General features: G+C 45.2%; 1 long non-coding RNA gene across 1 annotated transcript; it reads left to right on the top strand.

Annotated features, from left to right (window-relative positions):
• Positions 1 to 996: 996 nt before the first annotated feature.
• On the top strand, positions 997 to 4,021 carry LOC125965297 (uncharacterized). The gene is made up of 3 exons (XR_007479040.1): positions 997 to 1,096; positions 3,146 to 3,199; positions 3,951 to 4,021. It is a non-coding gene; the product is annotated as an uncharacterized LOC125965297 (long non-coding RNA).
• The last annotated feature ends 2,892 nt before the right edge of the window (positions 4,022 to 6,913 follow it).

The raw sequence follows: 6,913 nt of genomic DNA, 5'->3' as shown, positions 1-6,913 counted from the left end.
TCTCTGAAGACCTACCTGGCCCCTCCCCCATCCAGGTGCTCAGAGAATCAAGCATGTGATATATGCAAAACATTAAGTGCAGTAGAGATGGAAGGAATCTTGGTAATATTCTCAGTTCAGAACTCAGCTGAACCTTCCATCTTTAGTCTCAGGCCTTGAATATCTGAGTCTACCCAAACCTTGTGCCTTGTCGTAGCAAGTGTTAGAGGAGAAAAAGGAAAAGAGGCTGAAGAGTCTCCAGCGACCAGCCAACCACTGTAGGAGCTGGTGTCTGTCTGGCAACACTTTATGGGTTAGATGCTCCAGGCCCTTCGCAGCGGGATATGAGGGATGGAAGGTCCTTCCCTGGCTGAAGCTTGCACTCCCGCAATATTACCGTGCTCTGGGGCTATGCTCCTCAAGCTGATGTGCGTACGAATTCCCTGGGGTCTTGCCGATAGGCAGATTATGATTCGGTAGGCCTGGGGCGGGAGTCTGGGATTCTGCACCTCTGACAAACTCTCAGGCGATGCCAATGCTGTTGGTCTAGGGACCACACTTTGAGCACAACTAGGGATAAAAGGACCCATACTCCACTGATGGATGGGTTTACTTATATGGTATCAGTGTGGCCAAATCAAAAGGTGTAGTTCGAACAAGGAATGCAGTTCTTATGGGTCAGAGATGCCCCTGAACCTCAGAGCAGGTGGGTTCAGGGGAAGGCCAAGCGTGCAGATGGTGTCTTTGTTACCCACGTATATTTACCTTAACCCTGTAAATAAGGGTATGATGAGGTAGGAATGAGAGGTTGAACTGGACATTCTGCCTCTGGCTGGATCACCAAAGGGTCTGAAGGGAGTGGGCTGTTAAGCGATCTGGTTTCCCTCCAAGTTAAACCAACAAATAAAATCATACAGAGATGGCGTGTTTACCAAGCACACGTATGATCTCACTTAGTACAATGTGTAGTGTAGAGATTTGAGTAACTCCTTTTTTTACAGATGGATAAAACAGAGAGGTCCAGCAGGCATTCTCAGGTGATTCAGTCAGTAAAGCGCAAGTCAAGTTCAAGGTTGGGTGCTGGACTCCCAAAGTCTACATGTTTCTAGGACACCGTGTAAGTACTGGACATGGGCCCGGCAAAGAGCCCCTGCCTTGGGAAGAAGCAGACATGAGCCACCAGAGGAAAAATTTATCTCCCCACTGGGAAGAGAAAGGACACCCAGTTGGCCTATCTTCCTTTCCCACTCCAAGACAAGTACCTGGTACACTCCAGGAGCAGCCTCATATCTGTATTCACAGGGGAAAAGTGGGAAGTGTGCAGAGGTACTAATCAATTACTTAACAAAACTGACAGTCTGGAGGTTTTTGCTTAAAAAACAAGTTAAAATATATCACTTGCTTTTTATTACTTTTTAAAGAGTGCAGCTAGATATGGGGACTTTAGCCTGAATAACCTCAGATTTCTGTGCCGAACGGATGGATCCTGAAACTTCCTAAGCGCTTCAAGTGTACACATTTTCACTTGAAAAATTACTAGGTTTGTCTAAAGAAAAATTTTCAAACATAAAACACAAAGCTCATTTGAAGAGAGAAATTCTCCAATGGAGTGAATCCAGGCTGTCATAAAAAAGTTAAGCCAGGCATAAAGGAAAATGTCAGATGTGTGTGGGAGAACCAGCTGTCTCTCCTTTTTTTTTTTTTTTTTTTTAAAAAAGTATTAACTAGATCAGATTATTGGCAAATATATAAATGTCCAAAGCTGGGCATCGGGAAGGCCAGGCGAGGGTGAGCCTGGCTCTCCTGGGTGTTGCTCAGCCCTCTTCTGGAGAATACATTTTTTTTTTAACTTCTAAATAAAGCATTCTAGAGTGGCACATTTATAACCAGCAGAGAATTACTCAAATAAGAGACGTGTCAGCTATTTATTTTAAAAGCTTTTTTCCTGAAGGAGAAGGGAAAAATCTCTCCACTTTCCTCCATGTCCCTTCAAAAGGTTTGTGAGTGAATTCTTTCCTGGGTTGATTTTCCTCCTTAGGAGACGAGGCTGTCTCCTGGCCTGACGATTATTTCTGCTGTTCTTTCTCTCTCTTCTCTGCCCCCAGCTATAAATCACCTGTCCACCTTCCAGGAAAAAGGGAAGCTGAGTCTCTGGCTCATGATGTGGGTTGGGGACGAAGATGCTAGAGTGTATGTCTGTAGGAGGCAGAAGGGGTTCTTAATTCAATTCCAAAAATAGCACCCAGCCAGAAAGAAGGGAAGGAGGGAGAGAAGGCTGGAGGGAGGGAAGGAAAGCAAAGGAAGGAAGAGGACAAGAAAAGCAAAAAAAAAAAAAAAAAAAAAGTAAAGGATGGTTGGAGGGGGAATGAAATAATGCCATTTGCAGCAACATGGATGGACCTAGAGATTATCATACTGAGTAAAGTCAGAGGAAGACAAATGCCATATAATATGACTTATATGTGGAATCTAAAAAGATGATGCAAATGAACTTATTCACAAAACAGAAATAGACTCACAGACATAGAAAACAAACTTATAGTTACCAAAGGGGAAAGGTTGGGGGAGGGATAAATTAGGGATTTGGGATTAACAGATACTACTATACGTAAAATAGATAATCACCAAGGACCTACTAAATAGCACAGGGAATTATATTCAATATCTTATAATAACCTATAATGGAAAAGAATCTGAAAAAGAATATATATATATATGTATAAATGAACAACTTTTCTATACATCTGAAACATTGTAAATCAACTACACTTCAATTTAAAAAAGAGAAAGGTTGGGGGGGAAAGGGAAGGGGTGTCCTAGTCTAAGAAGCACCATGGGATTAAGGGCTGGGCCCCAGGCTTCCACCTCATGCCGTCTTTCCGAGAATCTTTCCCCTTCAGTCCTATTTCGAATCATGCCTGACTCAAAGCTAAGAGTCAGGTGGGTGCCACTCAGTGTTGGTTTAGCCCTTCCCTTTGCATAAAGTCCTGGATGGAGTGGGGTAAGGCTGGGTCTGCACAGGGGCTCCAAAATGAAAAGTAAACAGGAATGTGCTTCTGTCCGTCAACATGCCAGAGAGATCTTTACTGGCGCTAGGATGGAGAGTTCCTCCATGTTAGGGGGCGATGCTAGTTTACCTGTTTAACTGACTTCTTTTTCTTCTTAGCAGGTGTCACCTGGGTGCATCAGACACCCCACTAGCTGATGCCTGATGGATGTGGTGAGAACAGTTAACTGCTTGCTGCTCTCTCCGTCTATTAAAACCCTGCCCCTTCCCCAAGCTCCAGCTCACTGTTTTTCTCTCCACCCAGTCAGGACTGATCTCTTTCTAGAAATGCTTTACTTGCACTTCAGAAACAGCACCTGATCCCCTTCTGGGCTGAATTAGTCATTTGAATACACACCCAAGGCTAAGACTAGGCCTACTTCCTTTTTCTATTTCCCACAGGGTTTGGTACAGGATAGGTGCTCAATGGGAAGACTCAGTGAATTGCTAAGAGTAGCCAATGCATCACGCACCATGGGAGGGCAGGCGGAGCTCCAAGCACTTTGACGGTGTTACTCCTAATTCTCACAACAAGCCCAGGAGGAGATGCTGTGTTGTCCTCATTTCAGAGCTACAGTGATTGAACTTGCCCAAGGTCATGCAGCTTGTAGGTAGCGGAGTGGGGATTTGAACTGGTATCTGGGGCTGAAACCTGCTTGTTTGACCCCTACATGAAGTCCTTGAAAGCCTCACCAGCTACTTAGGGTCCAGTTAGAACAATCAAGTCAACATTTTATCATGTTCAATAGTCCAACTCTAAGACCATTCATTAGCCTATGTGTGTGTATGTGTGTGTGTTTCAACCATGTTTATACTGTTCTTATATACACCTTCCCCAACACCCGGCCTGGGATTGCACAGCACAGCATCCTACAGGCTTCAGATGTGTGTCTGCAAGACCCAAAGTCCTTACTCTTTCCACCAGATCACAGTGGACAGGAGTCAGAACAGCAGAGGAAAGATCAGAGTCTCAGGTCTTCACTCACCTACCTCACAGGGTCATTATGAACAAAATAAATGAGTCGTGGGTATGAAATGTACAATGTGGGGAATGTAGTCCATAATTCTGTAAGATCTATGTATGGTGACAGATGGTAACTAGATTATCATGGTGATCATTTTGAAATGTATAGAAATATCGAATCACTATGTTGTATACCAGGAATTAACATAGTGCTGTAGGTCAGTTATACTTCAATAAAAAATGAACTAACATACAAATGAACTTATAGAAAAAGAGATCAGATTTGTGGTTACCAGAGGTAGGAGTTGGGGAATGGGGAATTGGATAAAGGCAGTCAAAAGGTACCAACTTCCAGGTGTAAGATAAATAAGTACTAGGGATGTAATACACAACATGATACCTATAATTAAGATACTGCTGTATGTTACATGTGAAATTTAAGAGAGTAACTAAGAGTGCTCATCACAAGGGGAAAATATATTTTTCTATTTCTTTAATGTTGTATATATATGAGATGATATATACACAACAAACCTACTGTGATAATCATTTCATGATGTATGTAAGTCAAATCATTATGTTGTACACCTTAAACTTATACAGTGCTGTATGTCAATTAAAAAATTAAATGAGATAATAATGTAACATACCCACAGTAGGGCCAGGCACAAAATTATTCATGTTAATGAAAAGGATTTCTTTACCATTAGGCCATTGAGTCCTGTCCATCTGAGATCTGGTATCTCAAACTCTGCTTTCTCCATGAAGCCCCCTGAGACTGCTCCAACCCCAAAGATCCCTCTTTTCTGAAGGTGCCACATGGCCCAGCAGTAGAGGAGGTGCCCCCTGTACTGTCGTCTGGTGGCTTTGTAAGGGAATCATAAGCAGGAGAATCTTGTGATGGTTAAGCCCTTGGCCAGCACCTCTGTGTGCAGCTGCCCATCTTGTGCACCCACACCTCTAGGGGGCACCATTTTCACCAACTACAACTGCACAGAGCCCTCTGGGCCCTGACTCTGGGCAACCCTGAGTCAGACAACCCCGAGTTTACAGCCAGCTTGTATCAGCTGTTACCGTGTGATGTTAGACACATTATTTACCTCTCCAATCCCAGTTTCCTCACCTGCAAGATAGGGACATGGTTGGCCTTCTCTCCTAGGATTGCTGTGAGGGTGGAGGAAGGCAGCAGAGCCTGCATGGGCAACAGCTCAGTAACGTCAGGCATTATCTTTAGAGCTTGAACAGAAGGGAGGGCGCAGAGGTCATGCTCAACAGATGTTCACTGATGGATGAATTTCTCTCCTGGAAAACCTGGACTGGGCTCTTCCTCCAAAGAATTCTGCTTGAGCAAGCCAGCTTGACTAGAGCAAGGGAAACGTGGCAGCTCTGAGTACAGGCTAAGGGGGGCAGAGGGAAGGGAAGGAGAGATAGGAGAGAGCAGAAGGGACGTGTCAAACGTTCCTCTCATTGCCCCTCAGGCCAGGGGCACAGGTTCCTAAGGGCAGGGCTGCCCTCTGTGTGTCCGCCCTGCTAGCACCGTGCCCGACGCAGGAATCACGGCTCATTCACCTGTCACGTCTCCCCATGCTGAGGGGTTCTGAGAGCTGCTTTCCAGGCCTGGCCCTAACATGTGTGTCCACTTTGTTTACAGAGAGAGATATGTGGACCATCTGCAGCGATGGAAACTCAGATGACTTGGATCCTGGTCTGGGGTCAGCACAGTTGCCTTGGACACCCACAGTTTCTGATGGCCTCAGGCTACCTGTATCAACATAAGAATAGCCAGCAAATCCTCTGTCTGACTTAGGAGGTTGCAGGGAAACCCCAAATGGATAACATATGAGGGAACTTTGAAAGGTATAATGAGCCACTCAAAAGCAAAGGATCATATGTCTAATAACAATTATTAATTACCAAATACCAAGCAAGACCTGTGGGCCTTATACTTCTCTAAACCCATCTGCCCCTCTGGTAGGAATATGTGTAAGCTGATATTGGATGGATTAAAATGGCTACCTTTATGAAAATCTCAGAAGAGTATTGCAGGCAGAGGGGAAAGTATGTGCAAAGGCCCTGTGGTAGGAAGGAGTTTTGAACGTTCTAGGAATTGGCAGACCACAGCATGGCTGGAACATAGTGAATCGGGGGCAGTTGGAGAGAGATGTGATACACAACAGGTGCTCAAAAACTCATGATGAATGAATGAATGAATGAGTTGGTGAAGAATTGAGGTTGCTGTAGGAGTCTGGGGAACCTGCCCTTTTCTAGGGGTTCACATCTTTCTAGTGCTGATGCATGCTCAGGGAACCTTGACCTGAACTCCCTGTGGGGCTGCCCGCTCTACTGGCAGAGACACCCCCACCTTCCGAGCTCCACCAGCTCACTTGGCGTTCAGATGCCTTAGGAAGCTCTGGCCTTTACACACGGCTGACCCTGTCCACCTTGCCTGCTCTAGGAGCCCCTCCTTTCCCCTGTTCAGGCTCCTCCAGGGGACCACGGCCCATGTTTATGAAAACCGAACATGTCATTCAAATCGGCACCTCTGGCTTCACGCAGCCGAGGATCAGAAGCCACTATTTTTACCTCTCATTGCTGTCACTGGACTTTACAAGCAAAGGCTGGTCTCCCTCTCGGCGGTTCCCAGAACCTCGAAGACAGTAATGAGTCTGGGGTTGGTGTTAAGCTCAGATGTCAAACAGAGTGGCCAGGGCCTCCCGAAACGCGGAGAGAGCCGTGAGCTTCTCCCTCTACAAGGTCAGCTTGCGTGTAACACTTCATTAAATTGCTCAAACACTGAGCCGTGTCTTTAACCAATACCTTTAATGTCATTTTCTGCAGACTTAATAGAAGAGCATTAGCATACCTGTCAAGTCTTCCCATTTAAACTCTGAAGTCAGTGAAGTTTAAAGTGCCTCCTTAAGCCC

This window comes from Orcinus orca, chromosome 8 (assembly GCF_937001465.1).
Source record: "Orcinus orca chromosome 8, mOrcOrc1.1, whole genome shotgun sequence".
Lineage (NCBI taxonomy): Eukaryota > Metazoa > Chordata > Mammalia > Artiodactyla > Delphinidae > Orcinus > Orcinus orca.
The sequence above is the reverse complement of the archived record's forward strand: the minus strand, read 5'-3'. Positions and strand labels throughout refer to the sequence as shown.